General features: G+C 39.6%; 1 protein-coding gene across 1 annotated transcript in view; it reads left to right on the top strand.

Moving 5' to 3' along the window:
• Positions 1–26,155, top strand: part of RYR2 (ryanodine receptor 2) — a 762,156-nt gene that overhangs the window by 93,142 nt on the left and 642,859 nt on the right. The window lies entirely within an intron of this gene.

Here is a 26,155-nt window from a genome sequence, read left to right as displayed (position 1 = left end):
ATACACCATGTCTCTCTGGATTCTTCTTCTTCTAAAGTGTGTGTGTGTGTGTGTGTGTGTGTGTGTGTGTGTGTGTGTACACGCATGCACACGAGTGCAGCTGTTTGCACAGACAAATCCGGGTGTATTAGCTAGTGGTCACTCCTCCACTTGAGCTTGTGTCCTAGGGACTTGTGGGAGCTTTCCTGGCTTGAAGATGGGCGGCAGAGGCCCTAGCCAGAGCTGCTATAAACTGGTTCTTCAGAACAAGAGATGTCTGTATTCTCTAATTGGTATAATTCGTGTTTCCATGCCAAGCTCCCCTTCTTTCTGTCCCAAACCACCTGCTGAGGACTGAATTTCATGAATACTGTTTGCTGCAGTGGGGAAGTTGAGGCAGCAGCCTGCTCCATGCCTAAAGTGTAGCTGCTTTGCAAAGGAAGTAACATGGAGTGTGAGATCACCGTAACACACAGGTTCTTGGGAAACCAGCTCAGGGCTGAGTGATGTAATGGGCTAAGTAACCTTGAGTGTTTCTCACTATGAGAAATCCTGTCACCTCCTTCCTACAGTCACCTGTGCCTGGTGACATCATGCTTCAGACCAGCATGATCTAAGGGGTCGGATTAAACCTTTCCCCCTTTTTCTCCTTTCTCTTGCTTTTCTCCCCATATGGGTTGTTAGACTCCCAGTGAGCTTCTGAACAGTGCACCCCGCTTCCTCCAGCAGGGCCTGGACAGGCTGGCATCTTGCACAGGGATGTTTATTTAGTGTTTGCTCACTGCATTGGTTGTTTCTAGAGCAGGTTGTATGTGGGAGGGAGAAGTATTGGGGGGAGGCAGTGGGTTTATCTGTTCAAGTACACTTCCGTGTGAAAGCAAAGTCATGATGCTCTAATGCATCCATGGTTAGAGATTCATGGTGAAAAAAAGGATACGGAGTAAAAGGCCTTGCGTCCCTCCAGTCCCTGGTCTCAGTATTAATGTGTATGGCAAGATGCTAGGGATCTTGTCCAGTTTTACTTCAGTTTATGAATCACCATGTAGCATTGTGTGTGTGTGTGAGAAAGAGAAAGAACGAACGAGAGAGCGAGAGAGGGAGTGAGTGAGGAGGGAGTGAGAGGGACACAAAAGAAGAAAGGAGTGGGAAAGAGAAGGAAGATTATAAGGTTATAAGGGAGGAATAGGGAGGGAGAGAAAGAGGACAGACTGAGACAGAGAAAGACAAAGAGACAGAGACACAGAGACACAGAGACACACAGAGACACACAGAGAGAGTGTTTCCATGGTAACAATTCATTTCACTTTTCTTTTTTGCAGGACTCCCAAGCAGTGCTCAGGGCCCGTGGGGCACCACTGCCAGCTGTGCTCAGCCACGACACTGAACTCTGTCAGGACAGTTCAATAGAAGGAAGTTTATAAGGTTATAAGGGAGGAATAGGGAGGGAGAGAAAGAGGACAGACTGAGACAGAGAGAGACAAAGAGACAGAGACACAGAGACACAGAGACACACAGAGACACAGAGAGAGAGTGTTTCCATGGTAACAATTCATTTCACTTTTCTGTTTTTGCAGGACTCCCAAACAGTGCTCAGGGCCCGTGGGGCACCACTCCCAGCGGTGCTCAGCCACGACACTGAACTCTGTCAGGACAGTTCAATGCTCAGCATAGCGGAGGCGTTGCTGCTAGGGCAGGAGGGGCTGCAGGCCACCAGAGCCACACCTGGCAGTGCTTGGGGGTCACGTGCAGGCGGGGATCCCTAGCTAGCTGGCTGGGACCTGTGGTCCTACCTGTCAGTGGTGGAAGGTGTGGGGTGGGAATGTTTATTGCATGAAACCCCGTCATTATCCATATTGTAAATCAAGGTGCCTAAAATTTACAAAACAAAAGAAGAAAGGAGGGGATTTTCCACCAGAGGCTGACTTCGGAGTTGTAACAGTAGTACTCCTTCCCACAATTGTTCTTTGGGGCTGGCCTTTTTAGAGTTTCTCAGCTCTAAAATATTTTACTAGAGAGTCGGAATAGGGCTGCTAAATTCTGTAAATATTACAGCTCTTAGAAGCTGACGTGAGATGTCTTTTTTGTGCTAATAATTTCTCCGAGAGGAGAAAGAACAGGTGTGAACGCTGAGGTTGTGCTTGGATTGGAGTTGACAGGATTGTCAAGGATTTCACGATCTTGCAATCAATGTGCTTCTCAGTAAATTGGCAGTAAATGTTGCTCAGAGGGGGCGGACATAGAAGAATGGGTCATCTTAAAGTGATGCTTTGTCTGTCTATACAGAGTAAGTTAAGATGTGCAGTGGCCTCACATTCAGATAAGTATGGATTGAAAGAAGATAATCCTCTCCTTTGCATTATCAGCTTTGGATGGATGTTAAGCAGTTTCTTTTGTGAGACAAAACCTCCACTTAATGACTGTTGAGTTCACAGGAGTAGCCATTTTTTTGAACACTTTTAAATTGTAAAATATGAAGTCCATACACGTATAAACAGTTTATAGCACGTTGTTGGTGCTGCAGATTCTTTTCTTTTTTAAAAAAAAATTTATTAGTGAATCACCGTGAGGTACAGTTACAAACTTATGAACTTTCATGTTTGCATTTCGTTTACATCCCTCCACCAGTGCCCATTCTCCTCCACCAATGTTCCCAGTATCCCTCCCACCACCCCCACCCCAACCCCCACCATCCCACCCTGTCTCTGCGGTAGGGCATTCCCTTTTGCTCTCTCTCCTGTTGTATGTTGTAGTTTGCAATAGAGGTATTGAGTGGCCATCATGCTCAGTCTATAGTCTACTTTCGGCATGCAGCTTTCAACCTGAGTGGGTCCTCCCAACATTCTCTACTAGGTGTTCCCTTCTCTATCTCAGCTGCCTTTTCCCCCAGCATGTGAGGCCAGTTTCCAAGCTGTGGGGCAGACCTCCTGATTCTTAACTCTACTACTCTTGGGTGGTAGTCTCCCATTCTGCTACTTTATATTCCACAGATGAGTGCGGTCTTTCTATGTCTGTCTCTTTCTTTCTGACTCATTTCACTCAACATGATACTTTCCATGTTGATCAAATACACAAATATACTTATATACAAATTTCATGACTTCATCTTTTGGTGCTGCAGATTCTTGAAGTGTGCTGTGTTCTTCCAGGATAACCACCAGTCTGATTTTTGTGATAATTGCTTTTCTCCCCGGTTTGACCACTTTCTTGTTGGTCATATTATAAAACATCTCCAAGGCTGTATTTTTTTCTGTTAATTTTATTGATATTATTTATCTAATTCTTCTGGATAAAGCTATAGCCCAAGCGATAAGAGATTATTATTACGATGATTACTAATAAAAACCTCTAGTTTGGTTTTTATCATTTTTAAAGTCTTGATTTATATGAGGGGGAAGAAAGCTGGAACTTTGATTAAAATAGTAGCTTCATTTTAAATGGTAAGATTAAGTTGTTAATAAACATGAAAAAAATCAATTAGTATTTATTTTGTAAATTCAGATTTATAAAATTTATTCACTATAAAACCATTGAATGAGAACCCAGAACACATTGACTATTGACAGTATTTAATGTCATGTTAATTTAACATTTAATATGTTAAAATTGCTCATTTGGTATTTCCTTAGAATTTTTTTTTATTGTCGCTGAGGTAGCCTTCTGGCAGTTTAATGTTATTGACCTTTATATTCACAGTTATGACATCACCACCACAAAAGTGCCCCAAATCCTCCATAGTGACATAATGCCATGTTCAGTCACCCTCTCCCACAACTCATTTACCCCAGTTTTGTAATCTGAGTTTTGTTGTCTAAAGCCAAAGTTTATAATTGTTTGATGTTGTTCATTCCCAATGTTCCATTTAAATGTAGTACTGTAGTACTGTAGCACTGTCATTCCACTGTTCATCGATTTGCTTCAGCGGGCGCCAGTAACGTCTCCATTGTGAGACTTGTTGTTACTGTTTTTGGTATATCGAATACGCTATGGGTAGCTTGCCAGGCTCTGCCCTGCGGGTGAGACACTCTTGGTAGCTTACTGGGCTCTCCAAGAGGGACTGAGGAATCGAACCCGGTAAGGCTGTGTGCAAGGCAATTGCCCTACCCACTGTGCTATTGTTCTATTTGAATGTAATCCTATTTAAAGGTATATTAAGACTTGAATGTGTGTTTCAGTTGACTGTCAGGTGTCCCACACAAAAACAAATTAAAAATTATACACATTTAAAAGCAAGTAGCAAGCAGAATTCATCAATACTTTCAAATAATTTCACAAACACTGATAGTTTTTATTGTAAATGGGGATTTGGACAGTGAAATTTACTGGCAGGCCATACTTAGTGATATTATAGCTCCAAATGTGTGTACAGCGATATATGCAACTTTAGATTCAGGGGCGAGAAGGTGGTGTTTGTATTTAAGTTTGGTTGGTTCAAAAGCCAAATGCAAAAATATTGATGACTGCCCTGTTCCAACATACATTTATATGTATATACTTCTTTAATAAGAGTTTTGGTTAATTTAAAATCTGCTAGGAAAAGAAATCAGCATCAAATATTCATGGAACCCTGGGGTACAATTGCAAATCATATTTTGTAAGCCAATAGATCATATTTTTAAGCTTTGATATGTATTATTTATATTATTATATTATCATGTATAGTACTATAATATAAATCTACAGATGAATATCTGTTTATCTCCAACCAGAGGATTAGATGAAGGATTGGTTTTTCATGTAGGCCAAGTGAGTGGAAGCATCCTTTGTGTTTGCATGGTAAAGCTTAAAATTATCTTTAGTTGTATGGCATTGCATACACTTAAAATTATAAACATATATTTTAAAAAATATAAGCATCTGAAAATTTTATTAGGTTACTTACCACAAATTAGGTTGTGATTAAATTTTCTCCATATGGCTTTGCAAACCTGAATTTTCTCTCAAAAATATCTAACACTTGGGGCTCAAGAGATAGTATACTGTTTCGGTAAGCCCAGGTTGGATCCCCAGCACCTTTTATGGTCCCCTGAACACTGATCCTGAGCACTAATTCAGGAGTAAGCACCAAAAACCTCCATGTGTGGACCCCCCAGTTCAAACCCAAACAAGACCAAATAAATACAAAAAATCCAATGTACAGCACTGATACATCTTCAGATCTTTGAGGTATTTTTATACATTCTGGCACAAAAAACATCAGCCTCATTTTTCTGCTGTTTTCCTTATAGAATAAGGAGACAGGGGAGGTTTTTAGAGATTATTTTGTTTATTTTTCACTTTCAGGTGAATAGATAATTTGAAATTAGGTACTCCTACTTGAATACATGAAGTCTATGGAATGATTTTAAGAAGTTGGACTTGATATTTTAAAGAGATGTCTAGATTTAAATAAAATTTTCTACATTCCTATTAAGAATAAAAATTATACCTAACGTTAAAAAATCATAAAGTAGGGGCTGGAGCAATAACACAGCAGGTAGGGCGTTTGCCTTGCACGCAGCCGACCCAGGTTGGATTCCCAGTATCCCATATGGTCCCTTGAGCACCGCCAGGGGTAGTTCCTGAGTGCAGAGCCAGGAGTGACCCCTGTGCATCACCAGGTATAACCCAAAAAGCAAAAAATTAAAAAAATCATAAAATAAACACAATAAAAAGAAAATTATTTAGCATTGTCAATGAAGATGTTCATAAATGTTTAGTCATAGTTATATATCAAGAAAGAGATAATTTGGTGGTAGAAAAAAATTCTAAATAGAAAGGTTTTGATGGTGCATGGAATTTCAAGTGTAAGGTGTATTTGTTCCTGGGAATGTGAGTTAATTATTTTTAAGGTGAGTGAATTATTGATATGTTGGCACACTTTGCAGCATTTGATTTCTCTAGATTATCTTCATAATAGCATCTTTAATACTAGGACCTACTTTTACTTTTCCTAGCTTCTTAGAGTCCTGTACAGTGCTAACCTGAATTCTCTCTTTATGAACAGCTGTATATGAAAGAGTCCATTTGCTGTGCTTTACTTACAGAGATATGTCAAAATTTTAAAATAAATATTTATATTGCTGGCCTTTATATTGATTTCTTTTTAAAAATGTCCTCTCACAGAACAATTCTGCAATGAACAGTCTTGCATTTGTCTCCTTGTGTGCTGAACATTTTCTAGGACTATGTATGGATGGGACTGAGTATAGACCATGCACAAGTTTTATTTCTTTTTATTATCTGCCTATACTGTCTAGAATTTTTAGTACCATGGTGTAAAAAACAGTATTAGTGGGTGTCTTTGTCAAATTCTAATTTTAAGAGGATTTTTGATATTGAACCTTACTTTTTCTTGAGTTTTTTTTTAATTTGCTATAATATTTACCAGTTAAAGGCAATGATCTTGATTACTTATAATAATTGTTTTACACTTATCTAAGCTATTAAAAAGCATAGCAATAAAGTAAATACAATCTTAGCACCATCTGACTCTAGAATTAAATCTTGGGTGTTCTCTGCTCTTTCCCAAACACTCTCCCAAGGTCGAGAGACCTTAATCTTAATTTTGTGTTTATTATTTTCTTGCTTATACCACATATGCATACTTCCTTAACTCTCATTCTAAACCAAAGATTTTACCTCTGCTAAGTTTTGAACTTAAAAACAAAGGGGAGGGGACACCCTGGTCATATATTAGAACTAATCTGTTAAGATAGCATTATGTTTCTAATACTCACACTTAGAGTTGTATACAGATGTATGCATACTAACTTTTGGCCACTGTGTGATAGTCCATGATATGTCTATAGAAACATTTATTTCTTTTCCTGTCTGTAGATAACTGTGCTGTTTGCTTTTTTAAGTAGTCTCTGAATGTTCTCATTGAATCCTCGTTGGCAAAAGCAGGAATTTCTTCAATGTGTACTGAGAGTAGAATTGCTAGGCAACTGTTTTATTTTCCTTATAGCACTTTTGCCTCTGAAAATATCTTGTTCATCTGCTTGTCTTCTTGCTTATCGTCTGTTTCATGTCCTCCTACACCAATAGGAGGAGTTCTGTTAGAACAGACCTTTGTTTCAGTCTCCTTCATACACCAATGGACACATGAGCATCGGTGACCCAAATCCTGATTACTGCTTTTTCCTAAATAGACTCTCTAGAAAAACCAACTATTTGTTCCTGTAAAGACAGGAAAAACTAAGAATGCTAGGAAATTGATGGTTTATCATCTTAAAATAGAAGTTTTAAGGAAAAAATTATATGCCTGTGTTGCATTTTTAAATGTAAGGGCTTCTGACTGTGAAGATCTATTATTAGTTGATATTGAAAGGGTTTCTCTCTGAGCTGCCACTGTTTGAGTAAACAAAAATGGTGGGTTGGAAAAAAAAGCTACATAGTAGTGTCAATAAGCAGGGTAATTCCAGTATTTAAAAGGATGTTGGAATAAAACTTTCTAGTACATAGTCGTGCTGATAATAGAGGTTGATTGAAGAATGATTTAAACTTCACATTCATTCAAATAATAAATTTGATATGTGGTAGTGGCTTTGGTAAAATTAAAGTACAATTATTAAATTTTTTTAAACATGTCATCTTTTTAGAAGGAAAACAGTATATTAGACTTGGATATTGCAGAAGATCTCTAGTTACATTCATTGATCCCACGATTTAAAAAAAAAATTGTTTTTGCTTTTTGGGTCACATCCGGCGTTGCACAGGGGTCACTCCTGACTCATGCTCTCAGGAATAACCCCTGGAGGTGCTCAGGGGACCATATGGGATGCTGGGATTCAAACCTGGGTCGGCCACGTGCAAGGCAAACGCCCTACCCGCTGTGCTATCACTCCAGCCCCAATCCCACGATTTTTAATCTCATACTTAAATTGAGTTTATATTATCTATCTGTAGGCTCTGAAGAGGTCATCCAAACAACACTTAAGGAATTGGGAAGGGCTGCTGCTGAATTTAGCGTGTGGTTTGTGTCTTGGAGAAAGTTGTTCAGTTGACAGGGAGACAAATGCATGGGAAAGCAATTCCAAAAATCACTGACATGTCTGTCCGGGGAACCCACTTCAAATATATAGATAAGAAGCAGGCGACATTCCTGGAATAAATAATTCCCATTGTTTATACGATACGTACATTTCTTATAGCACTTTGCTGTATTTGCCAGTTCTTTCCCTTGACTTATTATGACTATTTAAATCCTTTAAAAATATTTTTTGAAATAACAAATCCAACAACAGCAACAGCAAGAGCAACAAGAAGAGTTTCTGTCTGTTGAGTACAAATCCTTCTTAGCCTTACTGGGAGTTGGGACTTTTTTTTTAAGTTCATTTTTCTATGTTTTTCCTATCACTGAGAATCTGAGAATGTATTAATCTATTTCTAGAACAGATTTTCAGTATTGCTCTATTGATTGTAGTAGTAATTCTTGTAAATTCTCATTAATTTCTGAATTTTAAACTCCAAATTAATCATCCTGTTAAATCTTAGGAAAAAGAAGACTGTAGTTTAGATTATTATTTGGGAATTTTTCTTTCCACTTAAAATGTAGAATCCTACCGAAGTTATTGGGAGTTTAGCTTTTAAAAGGTTGAATTTGCTCTTCTAAATAATGTGCTGGTTAGAGATTTAGGAGCTGTAAATATCTTTTAATCTTAAGTGGGGATGGTTAGTATCTAAAACTCTTAGTTGGGGAATGTTTGCAGTCAACTAGGCAACTTGAAGATAGATTTTTAGAATCTCTGGATACTATTTTTACCTTAAAATATTAGGTGTGAGACGAAGAATACTATGATAAATTATATATTTATGTAAATAAAACTTAGAAATCTTTTTTTTGATTGAAAGACAAAAAGACTTTCAGAACATTTTTACTTTATTATACCAGGTAAGCAAACAAGTGAGTACCTCTCAATCCTCTGAATTTTGACCCCCCTCACACCCTCCCCCCCACACACTTTCTGTTACAACAAAAGGAGAGTTGGTTTATAACTATAACATTAGCAATATCCACTGCGTACACTGTTACCAGGGTGGAGGGCAGAATTGGAACATCAATATAAATCATTTGCGCAGGTTGTTCTTCCTTCTTCTCTTTCCTGTTTAAACTTTAACCTCTCACCAGTCCTCCTTCCTCCTGCTCAAGCAATGGATGAGTCAATAACTCAGGTTTGTCTGGAAATTCAGGTAATTTGAGAATTTATTTGTAATCACATTTTAATATATTTTTTAAAATGACTAAATTTTTGCGATAATTTTCCTGCCATCCTGCTGATAACAATGGGAAATAAGTTCATTAATAGGAGGGACTAAAATTTCTTAAGTAGCTGGACATACTCCTCATGATAAAGTTCTTGTGCTTTCTATATTGGTTGAATTGTTTTTGCATTCCTTGAGCATCCGGACTGTTGGAGAAAAAGTTCTAACTGAATATAGGACAACCAAATATATACTTAACTATTGCAACATTTATAGCATCTTAAGCTAGAATATTATACAGAGTAAGTAATGCTGGCCAGTTCCAAAACAAATTTTTTGGGGGGTCACATTCAACAAAGAGCTGCTCAAGCCTGGTGCTCAGAGGTTATTTCCAGGGGATGCGCAAAGAACCATATGGTGCAAGGGACCAAACGTGGGCCTCCTACATGCAAAGCATGAGGCCTTCTGCATGCAGAGTTCTTGCTTTGTCCGTGGTCTGCTAAAGCATTCAGTTAAAGACTTCCAGAGCTCATCTTGTACTGACCTTATAGTTCTTTTCTAATGATACTCCTATACTTCTAGTGACAATCCTATCTCTTTTTATTCACATCAGATTTTATTCTTTTTGGAAGTCCTGTGTCTTATCATGTGAAAACTCGATAGACTGGTTTCCCCCACACTCTAAAAGAAGATTTCTTTTTGATAGGTTTGGCCAGTTGTTTCTGGAGTCTGGAATGTTTAATTTTTTCCCTGTAAATTAATGATAACAGTGTTTCCAGATACTAACCCTTATACCTACCAAACCAAGCTTAATGGGAAGTTCTTCTTTTAGTTAGTAAAAAAAGGTAGCATCAAGCTCATAGGATGGAATATTCTTGGGAAATCTGTTTCTAGCTAGGGTTGGGACCAAGCCTTTCAGCATTTTTTTATCCTGAATATTTAAAACAATAATGTGCATAACTCTTACTTACAGGTAATGCAGAATTTTTCTTGGCTCATCACTTGGAGAGGTTTCTTTTAAAATGGCATAATTTGGGGTCAGGCAGCGTGTGGGGTCTTACACATGACGGACCCAAGTCTAACCCCCACGTGGTCTCCTGAACCCCACAAGAAGTGATCCCTGAGCACAGAGCCAGGAGTAAGTACTGAGCACCATGGGGTATGACCCCAAACCCCAAAATAAAATTAAATAAAGTAAAATAGCATAGTTTGCACAACCATCTCCTTTATCTCATGAGGATGTGGGTTGGGGTACACACTAAAGGTTAGAACATAGGCTAATAGAAATATTAAAATTGTGATACATTTTACTGATTCTTCATAATAGATTTGGGGATTGTGAAAATGTAAGGATAAAGATTCTTACATAATATTTCAGGTAAAATATCATGGAAAAACTTGTTCATTTCATGTCTGAAGCAATTAGTAAAAAATCTTGCAGGCGTTTGGTCTCAAGGGCTTTAATTTTGCTTTTCATTGTTGGGATTTACTTGTGTTGCTAGAGAAAGAAAATTCCTATTTGCTAGTAGAGGGCCAAGGATTCAATTTACTTTGGGTTTTCTTTGATAATCTCTTCTTTTTAATATCAGGATCATGATTTTGAAGGTGAGATTTAACAAACAGGAATCACAGGAGAAAGTAGACTGGGTTGATTAATTTTCATCTTGATTTTTTTTACTTCTGTTAATTTTAGATGTAGGAATAATAATGATAATGCCAGGAAAATAGTTCTAGGGGATATTTAATTTTGCATTAAGATTGTACTGTGCCTGATTTAAAATTTTAAGCTTAGTGTCAAGACATTAGTATTCAGATATATCTGTGCAGTTGCCAAAACTGCCCAGAGACCAAAACTTGCCTCTTCTGAAAGCCTTATTACTGACTAAAAAACAGGACATATGCCTCATTCATTGACGTTATGTCAGAGTAGAATAATTATTATAATAGATGTAGTCTTCGAAACTTTTTTTTAACTCTAGAGAGAATGACTTGCAGTAATAGATAAGGCACCCCCTCAAAATGCTTTTGCAACAGTTATTGATTTAATTGATCATCAATTTACATTAGCATGAAATTTCAGGTATCTACTTTTATGTATGCTTCTTACTACACCAGCTCCAGCATTTTGGTGCTATTCTTCCATCAAAAAGGATTCTTGGTTCATTCCTCCCACTTCTGTTTCTCTTATCCTTAGACAATGTTCATAATTTTCACCAAGTTTAGAAATTGATTTTGTTGTCTTTTCCAGTTTGTTTGCTGTGGTTTTTTCCTTTGGGGGTGGGGTGGGGAGCACACCCAGCTATGCTCAGACCTTATTCCTGGTTCTGTACTCAGGAATTACTCCTGGTGGGGCTTAGGGGACCATATGGGATGCTGGAGATCGAACCCGTGTTGACTGATTGCAAGGCCAGCACTTTGTCCACTATTCTATCTTTCCAGCTCCCATTTGCTATATTTTGTTCTTTTTTTTGGGAGGGGAATCACACCCAGTGATACTCAGGGGTTACTTCTGGCTTTGCACTCAGGAATTACTCCTGGAAGTGCTTGGGGGACCATACGGGATGCTGGGGATCTTATTCCTGGCTCTGCTATATTTTGAATGATTACTTTTAAATATTATTTAGAAAAAACCAGTGGAATTTTCCTGTTAAAACCAAACTTTAAGCCGGCTAGTGATATAATCGTTCAGTTATAAAAACAGAAATTCAAATTTTGCTGTCTGAAATCTCTTATTTTCTCAGAGGCCTAACATTGTCTCATCTGCTAAATGAATATATATATATATATATATATAAATACTTAAAATATTTTAGGTACATGGCACTTATCATTCTGTGTGGCCATTATTGTCATTGTTATTGTTAATTGTTGCATGTAATGATAAAAATATCAAGAAGAGTGATGATCATACAAGGAAGTGCTCTTATAATCGATGCCCTGTAGGAAATGCAAGTGGGCTGGTTGGAATTTAAGGTTATTAGGTAATAAGACTTGACATAATCATTGACTCACTGGTATTTACTAAGGAGAGCCTCTGTAATTGCCACTGTGCTGAGTTATGTATCTTGTTTGTGTTGTAAAAATGTGACTCCAGGTGTATGTAGAGTGACTGGATGTAAGGATAACAGGCTACTCTTGCTGTGAGAGACATGAGGGTTAGGACAGAGTGTAGATTTTTGTGAGAGACTACTTGGAACAAGTATGGACATAAAACAGATGGCAAAGTATTATACTGAGGAACTACTCACAGAGAAATGATTAAATTATGAATAAGTTTAAAACTTCTATTGTTGGTAGTTAGGAAATGATCTTTTTTTTCTCTCTTTTGCTTTTTTTTTGTGGGGAAGGGACTCTAATGGTGCACAGGGATGCAGGGGAACACTCCAGGTGATTCTTGGCCAACCAGGTTGGCAGTTTAACATGAGGGCCGAAGAATGCAATGTTGCTCAAGCCCTGTGGTGCTAGGGAATATCCCTGCATTAGTTGGAGGCTTCCAGGGCTATATCTAGAGATATTTAGGGGCCCATGATGCTAGGGATCAAATCGGGGTTGACTGCATGCAAGGCATATTACTCACTGCGCTGTCCCTCTGGTTCCAAATGATCTATCTATCTATACACACACTCACACATACACATTATTAATGAATCACCATGAGGTAGTTACAGGCTTACAAACTTTTGTGCTTGCATTTCAGTCATACAATGATTGAGTATCCATCCCTCCACCAGTGCCCATTTTCCACCAGCAATGGTCCCAGCATCGCTTCCACCGCCCCCACCCTATTGCCCCCAACCAAAACCCGCCACTGTGGCAGGGCATTCCCTTTTGCTCTTTCTTTTGGGGCATTGTGGTTTGCAATAGAGGATTAAGTGGCCATCATGTTTGGTCTATAGTCTACTTTCAGCCTCCATCTCCCATCTTGAGGGGGTCCTCCTAGCACCCTTTACTTGGTGATCCCTTCTCTATCTGAGCTGCCTTTTCTCCCAGCATGTGAGGCCAGCTTCTAAGCTATGGAGTGATCCTACTGGTACTTTTCTCTACTATTCTTGGGTGTTAGTTTCCCATTCTGTTACTTTATATTCCACAAATGAGGGCAATCTTTCTATGTCTGTCCCTCTCTTTCTGACTTATTTCACTTAGCATGATACTCTCCATGTCTATCCATTTATAAGCAAATTTCATGGCTTCATATCTCCTAACAGCTGCATAGTATTCTATTGTGTAGATGTACCAAAGTTTCTTTAACCAGTCATCTATTCTCGGGCACTCTGGTTTTTTTTCCCAGATTCTGGCTATTATAAACAGTGCTGCAATGAATATATAAGTGCAGATGCCATTTCTACTATACTTTTTAGCCTCTCTGGGATATATTCCCAGAAGTGGTATTACTGCGTCAAATGAGAGCTTAATTTCTAATTGTTTGAAAATTGATCATACTGTGTTCCAAAAGAGCTGAACCAGTCAGCATTCCCACCAACAGTGAAGGAGAATCCCTTTATCCCCACATCCTCGCCAACACTGGCTGCTTTTGTTCTTTTGGATGTGGGCCAGTCTCTGTGATGTGAGATGGTATCTCATTGTTGGTTTAATCTACATCTTCCTGATGATTAGTGATGAAGAGCATTTTTTCATGTGCCTTTTGGCCATTCGTATTTCTTCTTTCAGAAAGTTTCTGTTCATTTCATTGCCCCCTTTTTCTGATGAGGTTGGATGTTTTCTTCTTGTAGAGTTCAACTAGCAAATGAGTTATTTCAATGGAGGTGGGGCATATATAGAAAAGCAATAGTCAGTAGGGAAGGGAAGTCTCTTGGAAGTCACAGTTGAAGCCTAAATTGCTGTGTGTGGTTTAGAAAAAGTAGGTGGGTGCCTAGGGATCAGCTTAGAGTACCTGACTTGACAAAGGAGGCTTTGAGTTCAATCCCTGCCACAAGCCTAAATCACTACACATTTGATCTATTGACACTGCCAAAATGATCCTCAGCTTGACACCCAAGGACGGTAGATACAAGGGCCAGAGGGATTGCCCCATAGCTGGAAGACTGCTTCATGAGCGGAGGGGAGAAGGCAGAGGGAATAGAGAAGGGATCACTGAGAAAATGATGGCTGGAGGAACCAGTCGGTATGGGAGATGCATGCGGAAAGTAGATAATGGACCAAACATGATGACCTCTCAGTGTCTGTGTTGCAAGCCATGATGCCCAAAAGTAGAGAGAGAGAGTATGGGGAATATTGTCTGCCTTAGAGGCAGGGGGAGGGTGGCAAATGGGGGGTATGCCTGGGATATTAGTGGTGGGGAATGTGCACTGGTGGAAGGATGGGAGTTTGATCATTGTGAGATTGTAACCCAAATATGAAAGCTTGTAACTATTTCACGGTGATTCAATAAAATTAAAACAATTAAAAAACAAACAAAGTGATCCTCAGCACAATTGTGTGTGATTTTCGGTGTCCCACAACTGAGTGTGCAATGTGAGCACTGTGACTAAGTGTGTGCTCTCCAGCACAGCACAGCAACATAGGGAAAGGAAGGACAGACATAAACTAATTTATTTATTTTATTGCCCATTATTTTTTGCTCATTATTGAAACACTGTGGCTTACAAAGCTTTTCATGATATATTTATCAGAGGCGTTCAGTGTTCCAACACCAATCTCACCACCTGTGTGAACTTTCCTCCATTACCCCCGTTTTTCCCAACCATCCACTTCTCTCTCCCCTGAGCAAGCACAGAATAATTTATTTTTTTGTTGTTGTTGCTTATTGCAACTAAATGGCTAATGGTATTATCAAAACATATTTCAGTAAAAGAAAATTTTTGAAAATTGTTATATCTCACCATGGGGTGATTAAGTCCTTGTCTGAGGGTTTACTAAGCTGCCGAGCCTTCTGTATTAGCATTTTTATTTCTTGAGCTTCAGTTGCTCCTATGTTACTTCCCCATGTAACTTTGTGTATTCTTAATGGGATGTCAGTATTATAGAATTTGGAGGTGTCGTGTGGTCGCATTTATGGCCATGCACTTCAGAAACTCCAGAATAGTTCGTTGGGTTAAGTGTTTACAAGGTGGTGGTTGTGGGATGTGGGTGTGGCTGCTAGGGCTTCCAGAAGTATGGGATGGAGGGTGGGTAGACATTGCCCTCCTCCATCCTGAGATGACCCCAGAGTTCTCAGCCTAAGAACTGGTGTACCTAGAATTTTCAGCAGTTTGGCGTCTCTGCAGAGCTGTCATGTGGCAGTGGAGTTGGGCTGTTGACATGGTGGCAGCTGTAGGGGTGTGAATGGGCTGTGATGGGTAGGGAGGGGGAAAATCAGAGGGGTGGGGACTCAGCTCATCCATCTCCGGAGTTCTCAGTCAGAAGACTGGTGTACCCATGAATTTTTGCAGCTAGTAGGTCTCTTCTGAGATTTAATCATGAGTCTGTAAAGCTGGGCCGATGGATGAGCTTCCGTGGGGGTGATTGCAGGAATGTCACATCGTCTTTCTGATGGCTCACACTGGGGTACTGTATGTCTTGTTTTGTTTAAAACATATTTTTATTGAAATGATGGTACATTGTAACATTATATCATTTTCATGCATTCGCCATTATAAATCAACATCTTTATCTGCTAACAAAAACAAATAAGTATTTTAAATTTTAGAGCACAAATTCTAGCCATAGAAATCTTTTCCCCCTATTTTTATCAAGATGCTGTGGTTCACACATTTCCATATTATTGTTTTATACTTGCTGTACAGCTACCTGCACAGCCAGAGAGCCGAGAATCTCCATCACTATCCTCATGTTCCTTCTTCCCCATTTGTATTTCATTTGAGACAGGGAAGAACTGAATGGTTTTTAGTCAAGGTGAAAAGAAAACTTACATAAGATGAAAGACACGGTTGGTAATTCAGAGTTTCAGGGGATGTTTAAAGAAAACGAAATAACTTGACTGCAGATCTAACTTCAAAGAAAATGGGGTTCTTAGGAAAAACCTGGAGGAAGTTATACCTGGGAGTGGGGGCACATCTGGCAGTTCTCAGAGCTTACTCCTGGCTCAGTGCTCAAGGATCATTCTGGGATTTGCTCAGGGAACTGTATGGGATGCCAGGGATTAAACCCAGGTGAGCTATATGCAAGGTAAGCAACCTACCCACTGTACTATCTCTCTGGCTCCAGAAGTTACTTTTCTGTTTTTATAGGCACATATAGTGGCACTGGAAATAGATATGATAACTTTCCTTTCTGCTTCTTCTTTGTCCAAACTTTTCACTTATTTTTATAATTTAATATTCTTCATTCAAGGTGATTAGAAGCTGCCCCCAAAGCCTCTGTTCCTCTTAGAGAGCTCTGCAAGCTACTGAGGGTATCCACCCACACAGCAGAGCCTGGCAAGCTACCCATGGCGTACTTGATATGCCAAAGACAGTTACAACAACGATCCTTATTCCCCTGACCCTGAAAGAGCCCCCAATATGCCATCGGGCTACGAGGCAGGGACGAATGGAGATGTTACTGGCACCCACTCGAGCAAATTAATAAACAAAGGGATGACAGTTATACAGTGATACAGTGTTACAGAATATTCTTCATTAATTTGTTGCACATATACATATAATTTTTCTAAGCATGCATGTCCTGGACTTTACTGTTTACAACTTTTTTTTTTTTTCTTTTTGGGTCACACCTGGCGATGCACAGGGGTTACTCCTGGCTCTGCACTCAGGAATTACCCCTGGCCGTGCTCAAGGGACCATATGGGATGCTGGGATTTGAACCCGGGTCGGCCGCGTGCAAGGCAAACGCCCTACCCGCTGTGCTATCTCTCTAGCCCCTACAACTTTTCTTAACTGGTTTATATGCTCCCTATTAATTATTTTTAATTGGTAAAGGCAAACAATATATTTTCACAATGTTAACAAAAATAAAGATATTTCTATAAAAAATCACACTTTCTAGAATATATTCAATTGGATTTTTCTAGAGGTAAATTAAAAGAATGGAAAATGTAATTCACAACTATGATGGCAATGAAAATATCACATAGAAACATGTGAATGTTAGAGGTGATGGGATTTATATGAAATAATTTTGGTACAAAAGTAAAACATATTTGTAATAATGAATTTAATACAGAATTTAATACAGAAACAGCTGGCATTGTATAGAGCAGTTAGAGGTAGTATGAATGATGTGCATGCAGAGCATATTTTTTCCATTTTTGTTTTTGGAGTTATAAAGTTATAAAGCACACACTCAATAAATAGGTTTTCAAACAGCCCCCCAAACCAGTTTTTAGGTCATATGTAGAAAATGAACATCATAAATTTAGACAGATGCTTTCCTGAATTGTTACATATTTTTCATTTAAATTTCCCCAAGGCTATGATTGCATTGAGAATAAAGAAGTGACTTTCTCCTGCAGAAATGCTGTCTGCCCACTGGGCAAAGATTGGCTTTTGATTTTGAAAAAAAAAATTAAATAGTGATGCCTTTTAAAATTTTCTGGATTGATACTCATAACTCTAAAATTTTTCCACTCTATTGTACATTACACTAGAAGGCTGGATGACCTTGGGAAGCAATGTTGTCACAAACTGATAAATGCAGTTTAAGAGGAAGTTGAGTAGGGATCAGAAGTAGAACATGGGAGAGGGGCTTTGGCTTTATTAGCTACACAAGATTAATCTGCTAACCTACTGATCACATAGACTCCCCCAAGCCCCATCAGGAGTGATCTCTGAGCACAGAGCCAGGAATATTCCTGAGCATCTCTGCGTGTGGCCTGAAAACCAAACAAACATGCAAATACCCCCTACCCCCAACCTTTGATTATAATTCTGAGTGGAAATAATTGCATGTGTCATGGATTCTGAATTGTGTAGTTTTCAATGCAAATAGGATTCTGGGCTTCTCCTTAGTTTAAAAGCTTTACATTTCTTAAGTACCAGGAGGTTGACTCCATGGCTTCGAGGCTGGCCTCACGTTCCGGGGAAAGGGCAACTCAGAGAAGCGATCACCAACTACATTGTAGTCGAAGGCCATGTGGGGGAAGGGAGTTGCGGGCTGAATGAGGGCTAGAGACTGAGCACAGCGGCCACTCAACACCTTTATTGCAAACCACACAGCTAATTAGAGAGAGAAAACAGAAGGGAATGCCTTGCCACAGTGGCAGGGTGGGGTGGGGGGGAGATGGGATTGGGGAGGGTGGGAGGGACACTGGGTTTACGGGTGGTGGAGAATGGGCACTGGTGAAGGGATGGGTTCCCGAACTTTGTATGAGGGAAGTATAAGCACAAAAGTGTATGAATCTGTAACTGTACCCTCACGGTGATTCTCTAATTAAAAATAAATAAATTTAAAAAAAAAAAGCTTTACATTTCTGTGTACTTCCATAGTAATGACATAAATAAGATATTTCTTAATCGTTCTCAGGCTCCTCGGAACATTCCTCACTGGTCTTCAGAAAAGGAGTAGATCACACTTACTTGAAGGCCTGTGATCAGACTTTGCTGGTGGGATTATTAAAATGTATGAAGATCAGCAGTGATTTCTTCATGAAGTCACTTAGCAATTCCAGGATGAGGTTAACTAACCTCTGCATATGGTTGCAGATCTGTTAAGTTAGGAAAGCAAGTTGCATCTCAGTCTGGATTTTGACTGGCCAATGAAACACTCTTAAACCTCTGATATAATTTCTGATAATAATGTAGGGTTTAAACTGAAGAATTCAGTAAAGACTTGTGTGGATTTGAACCATTTCCTTCCTATCTGTAGAGGTTTTACCAACTTCAGTAGACATAGCACACACACAGTTTAAGGTGTATTATACTTATATTTGCTTTCTCTTGTACTCCCTTCACATTGGTTTTAAGAATAAAATGGGATTTCAGAAATGTTTACATTAACCTTGTAGGGACTTGTCAGAAATAAAGATGAAGAGTGTTCTGTTAATGAGAATAAAAGGAAAAAAACGTAATCTCTGTTCATGCTTTTCGGCTGTTTTTACTAAGTCTCAGATGACACTGTAGGGCAAGTTGTATTCCAAGTCTCATGGGTTTGTAGTTCTTTTGGGATTTACTTTGATTGCACTTGTTTCTCTATTTCCTCCAGCTATACTCCTTGATAAATAGAGGAAATGAAATAAATGCATAAAATGTACACCTATTACCAGTGATAGGTAATAGGTGTACTTTTTTTAAGCCAGAAAAGAGAAGATTAGGAACAATTAAAACAATGTATTTTGAATGCAAGGAATACAATGCTTGATTTGAGACGTTTCTAATGTTGTTTTGGAAGAGAGCTTATTAATTTCCACTTCATAATGTAAATGTTCACTCAAATATTCCTATGATTTATTTCTGAATAATTTAGTAAAATATGCAGGGACAGCTACTTAGTGAACGTCCATTCAGTTGTAGATATGATTGGGATGAATGAGAATGGTTTATACTGTTGCTGTTCCTTCTACCCTGAGAACAGAAGTAGACATTTGAGTCTCCAGAAGTTGAGGAAAGTCATGGACAAAACATTATTTTGGGGGCTGGAGTGAGCATGGTGAGTAGGGCATTTGCCTTGCACCTGGCTGACCCGGGTTCAATTCCCAGCATCCCATATGGTCCCGTGAGCACCACCAGGAGTAATTCCTGAGTGCCTGAGCCAGTAATAACTTGTGTGCATCGCCGGGTGTGACCCAAAATGCAAAAAAAAAATTATCTTCTGATTCCCTACTAGCCTCCTTGCCTTTTAACTAATTGCATATATGATGCTCCTCCATCTCTTGAGGACCTGAGTAATTTTTGTCACCCTGATCATATACTCTCAATAAATGCTGACTGTCCTCACTGCTGGTCATCCTATCCAATCTCACATCTCTTTTGCTTAACTCTTGACTTGCACATGATTGTTTGGACATTTAACATCTCAGTGGAAAAGCCTTTTCCTGTCTCTTCATAGTGATGTGAACCTTGGTTTCTCACAGCTTCTCATGTTCCCCCAGACATTGCCCTGGCCAACGTGACACATATTCTCTCTTTTTTTCAAAAATTAATTAATTAATTTTTAATTTTTTTTTTAGTGAATCACAGTGAAGGTACAGTTACAGATTCACAACATTTCGTGCTTGTTTTTCCCTCATGCAGTGTTTTAGAGCCCATCCCTCCACCAGTGTCCATTCTCCACCACCAATGAACCCAGTATCCCTCCCACCCCCGATCCCATCCCCCCCACCCCACCCCACCCCTGTGGCAGGGCATTCCAATTTGTTCTCTCTCTCTCTCTCCTTTTGGGTGTTGTGGTTTGCAACAGGGGTATTGAGTGACCATCGTGTTCAGTCTCTAGTCTACTTTCAGCACGCATCTCCGTCCCCGAGCAGGATCTCCAATCACATTTTACTTGGTGATCCCTTCTCTATCTGGGATGACTTTCCACCAGCATGTGAGGCCCACTTCCAAGCTATGGAGCCAACCTCTTGGCATTATATACTACTATTCTTGGGTGTGACACATATTCTTAATATTATTTGGTACTGATAGTATTGATAGTATTCTCCATTGATACTAGCTATATAATACATCGATAGTATTCTCCACAAAGCCTGTGCCTAGAAAGTTATGGAATGGATGGTGGTGATGGTTGCACAGGATTGTAAGTGTTCTTAAGACTCCAATTTCCTGCTTACGTGTACTGCTTTTATATATTTTTGAGGACCGCTTTTATAGTTCAAGAATAGAGGTCAAATGTGTCTTCACTAACTCTTCGTTGAGTGAAGCACTTAATATATTAACAGGTATATTGCAGTGGCTGTTGTGGGAAGAAATCTGGGGGCCTAGAGATCAATATTGGAATCCTACACTGATCACATTTAGTTATGTGAACTTTGCTAATAACTAAACTCAGACCTTTGACCTTGGGTTTTCTTCATTTATTAAATAAAAAAAAGTATTAAATTGTTGTAAGGTATAAAAGGTTAATGTGTGAAACACACATTGATGTAATTGGCAGTCTTCTTTCTTTTTCCTTAGAAAATTAAATTAGGATAAACTATATAGATGAAGAGATTTTGGCATTTAAGATGAGATTGCTCTTAGCTGCAGGGATTAGGAAAGACTTTCCTAGTCAAATGAGTTAAAGAATCAAAAAGACATGTGGAGATAAACAGCTGGAGGCAAGAAAGTCGAGTATATATTCTCTTCAGAAAAGTCGTGTACATGCCCACGTTTTATTCTTCTTCTATGGTGTTTCTTCAAGACATCTGAAGAGGAAATTGGTGAGGGTTTTCCTTGTCAGACATTCAGCTCTCAAGATTAAAAATGCTTAGACTTTATTTTTCTCACATTGCTTCTTTTTTTTAAAAAAATAGCATTTTTACATGCTTTTATCCAAAAACTTTTTTCTTGTGGTACCAGAGATTGAACCTGGGATCTCATGTGTGAAATGCATTTATTCTACCACTCTATCCCAAGTCCTTTATCCAGAATAATTATAGTCTATTTTTATTAAAAGTTGAACTAACTGCTATTGAACTCCTTTAGCACAAGGAGTTCATTTTCCTTCTCTGGGTACTTAGTATGGTGCTTCCCAGAGAGGAGCTAAATACTGATTATGAAGTGTATGGATAAACAATCTTTTGGTTTTTATTTATTTTGTTTATTTGTTTTGCTTATTTTGACTGGATCAAGCTTTTGCTCCTAAGACTGAGGCCACAAGAGTTCTTTTAGGCGTTTGTCAAGGGCCAACTTGTAGCCAAAATGAGAAAGTGCATCTTTTCCTTTAGACTTGATATGATTTGGCAGAGAATGGCACGCCTGTAATAAATAATAGAATAATCTTAGTTCATTATCATCATCATCATCATCATCATCATCATCATTATCACCATCATCATCATCATCATCATCATCATCATCATCATCATCCCGTTGATCGTCGAATATCTCAAGCGGTCTCAGTAATGTCTCCATTCATCCTAGCCCTGAGATTTTAGAAGCCTCTCTTTACTCGTCCTTCCCAACGATGTCACATGGAGGCTCTTTCAGGGTCAGGGGAATGAGACCACTGGTTTTGGCTTATGAATATACCATGGGGAGTTTGCCAGGCTCTGCCATGTGGGCAGGAAACTCTCGGTAGCTTGCCAGGTTCTCCCAGAGGGAGAAGAAGGCTAAAAGATGTTGTGCGCTTCTGGGAGCTTGGTTTTAAGTCTCTGGATGTTGGCTGTTGGTGGGATTACACGGCACCAGGGGCAGTCCCTGGGTGTGGCCGCCTAGCTACTAGAAAATGAGAAATCTGGGTGGGTGAGGCCCAGTCCCGATCCGAGCAGGCTTGGAGGTCTCATAACTAAGATAACTAATATTAGTTATCTACTACTTATAGAGAGGTCTAATAGAGCAAAAACAAAACTTGGAACTTCTTTATAGTACATGTGTTTAGTCTCAGACCCGTCTGTGAGGAGTGCGCCTTGTGAGGGAAGGGATGGGGAGCAGAGCAGAATTCTGTAAAATATATGCAAAGGCTCCGTATTGTTGTTTTGATGGCCTAGTTTATTGTAGGATAACATTGTTTTGTCCTTTCTGCCTTGCCATAGGGAGTTCAGGTTTATTGGGTTACTCCCATCACAGTGCTCCCACTTCTCTGTGTTTATTTGTAACCTCTTTCTCTGTGCTCTGCTTCCCCAACTGGTCAATCACTTTTATCTCCTAATCAGGCTCTGTTAACTTGTAATTATTGCTTTTTTCTTCTCCTTAAGTCCTTTGCATAGTTAATTCAGTGTAATGTCCTTTTTGTATAGATACAAGAAGACAGTTAATGCTATGCTTTTGTAACTTGGGAGTTAATTGACTCCAAATGATATTCACTTCTGGGCATCTGTTCTCTCAACTTAAGCCTAAATTGCCCTGACTTCCTAGCACCCCAAGAGCAGGGTCCCGATGAGGGACTGGATAGATCCAGGGCAAGCTGTGAGCTACCCTGGCATCGAAATTGGCCTGGCCATAGTGCCATAATATAACTATAAGTTAAGAGCATGGTCATGGACAAATTCTGTCATGATCCAAAAAGTAATAGCTGGATTAGAACCCTGCTAGGATTAGGAAAGATTAATTTAGCCTGAGCACTGTAGTCTGAGATCAATAGCAAGATGTCCCCAGGAAAACCATCCTACAAACTTAATGTATCTCTTACTGTGTCCATACAAAATAATTAAAATAAAGAAGAAGAATTAAGATGTTAATTAAGAGGTTAATTGTTATTGGTCTAAAAAGAGGAGAAACATCCCTCGGTGGTTTTTCTGCCCTTGAGCCTGATGGTGGGGAGTTGGTGAGAGACTAGAGAGAGACCAGGCTGTGAGATGGAGCGCGGAGAGATGAGTGGGAAAGACAAAAGGAGACGGGAATGAGGGGCAGTGGAGGCGAGAATGAGGGGCTTAGTGAGACTAGAACAGGCGCATGGGGAGAACGGAATAAATGGCAACTGATCACCAACCAGCTTGGCCCTCGATTCCTCCTTCGTCCACCCATGGCATTGGCTGTCCTGGGTGGAGAAGTGGCCCGAGACCCCCGAACACAGGCAGCAAGAGAGAGAGAGCCGCAGGATTTCCCTAGCCACTTTATGATTAGACAGTTTATTACTTATTTATTTGTAGCACTGCACTGTAGCTCTGGCATCCCATTGTTCATTGATTTACTTGAATGGGCACCAGTAACGTCTCCATTGTGAGACTTGTTGTTACTGTTTCTGACATATTGAATACACCACGGGTAGCTTGCCAGGTTCTGCCGAGCGGGTGGGAATATTCCTGGCCGTTTGCTGGGCTCTCAGAGAGGGATGGAGGAATCGAACCCAGGTCGGCCGAGTGCAAGGCAAATGCCCTACCCGCTGTGCCATCCCATATGGTTCCCCGGGCACCGCCAGGAGTAATTCCTGAGTGCATGAGCCAGGAGTAACCCCTATGCATCATCGGGTGTGACCCAAAAAGCAAACTTATTTATTTAAGAAAATAAATTCTGGCTGCCAAGGTAGTAAAGGAGGCATGACATTTGCCTTGCATGTGGCAGACCATGTTTTGATCCCTGGCACCTCTGAGCACCTTCAGGAATCATTTCTGACTACACAGCCAGGTGTTACTCCTGAACACCAACGCTATGGTCCCAACCCCACTTCCCCAAATAAATAAAAGGATTTAATTATTTAAATAAGTAGATTACTTGTGTATTTATTTAAATGTGTATTCATCAAGGGGCTTAGAATAGAAGTATACAAAGAGCTTATGTAGATTTAACCTTTGGAAAACTTCCAATATTTAAAGAAACAACAAACTCCCCAGATAATTGAGCAATCGTTTTTTTTTTTTCCCGGCAAAGGATCTCAGCTGCATTAGGTATACATACCATTTTTCTGCAGTTCTCTAAACTGATTTTTACAAGAGTATGCAATGCTATCGTCTAGACGATCCAAGGGAAGGAGATCTGGAGTAAATGATGAGTAAATAACTTGTTTCTACAACTAATACTAAAGGGAAATAAGATTTAATAGAAATGCCCCCTCTCCTTAATCCAATTTATTACAAGGCTATTTGATGTAAGGATTTTTATTTACTTGCTACTTGATCGAGAGGGATTGAGCAACAGCAGACCATGTCCTCAGACTAAACTTTCTCTTTCAGTATACCAAAATAAATAGGCATTCACATTAAGGTTCCCTACTCATTGTCAGTTTTGAGCCCATAGTGGCATCTAGACTATCTTGAACCCCATTTCTACACTTAGTTAACCAGTGTTTCCTCCTTTGTACCCACAGAAGGAATATACCACAGCAGAGTCCTATCAATGGAATTACCTTACAAGGTGCAAAAGGGAAGTTGAAGTTTGTAAAAGCATCCACGTGTTTCCAGAATGCACTTGGTGTGCATGTGCAAGCCCTGGGTCTCCTTTGGGAATTACTGACACAAATACTGCAGGTTTTATTACTGTACTTAAAAAAATGTGCATGTACTGGGAGTTAAGTAATTTCCTTGAAGGATATCCCTTTATAATCTTTTTTAACAATGCTGTTCATTTGAGGAAACTCAGTTCTCAAAATCATATTAGTTGGTGGTTACTGGCAAATTGGTCATTCCTTTTGGAAACTAGAGACAAAGGAGAGAACTGGAATACACATTATTTTTGTTAGTACTAGCTTACCACAAAAACTTGACTCATGTTTAAGAGACCTGAATTTGTATATGCTTCAGTCACTAGACATAAAAGAAAAAAAATCCTTTGAACCTATGTGTGCTATGAAACATGCACCAAGGAGGGGAGTTGAGGGGCAGAGGGCTGGCCACAGGGAGTTACTTGCTCCCCGGGGGTGATGGGGGTGGAATTTACTTGGAAGTTCCTTGCCCTGATGCCAGATGTGGAGCGGAGATGGAAGCCTGCCTCCGCTTCCTGAAGGATGAGAAAAGTAGTTTCGCTGGTGCTTAGAGTGGCTCTGACCATTGCACTGTCAGAAATGTTTATTCAGCTGAGGAATAACAGCTCTTATTTGTTAACTGACACTGGGAAATGTCTACAAAAAGACATGGCAGCTGGCCCAGACATTTGCGGTGGCCCACTAAGTCAGTAAGTTGACTTGACCGTGTTCTCAGGGCTTAGTCCTAGTTTTGTGGTCAGGGATTATTCTTATGAAGAACCATCTGGAGTGCTGGAGATGGATCCAGGGTCAGCCATGTGCAAGGCAAAATGACTTACCCTTATACTAAAGAGAGAACAATTGTCATGTAGTGGTATTGGAGCAAAAACGTTCTAAAAGACAGAAACCAGTGGAATAAAAGACACAAACCAATTGGAAACTCAGAAATAAACCTTGGTCTTTATTTAGTTGATTTGTTTTGGGGCTGTCCCAGGCGATGTTCAGCCATGATTAATGACTCTGCATTCAGCTATTATTCCTGCAGGGGCGTGATGGTGGGGGTGCTTATGGGGTGCCAGGAATGTGGCTGTGGTTGGATGTGTGCAAGGCAAGTGCCCTGAGT

This window comes from Sorex araneus, chromosome 9 (assembly GCF_027595985.1).
Source record: "Sorex araneus isolate mSorAra2 chromosome 9, mSorAra2.pri, whole genome shotgun sequence".
NCBI classification, from domain to species: domain Eukaryota; kingdom Metazoa; phylum Chordata; class Mammalia; order Eulipotyphla; family Soricidae; genus Sorex; species Sorex araneus.
This window is presented reverse-complemented; position numbering and strand designations above follow the sequence as displayed.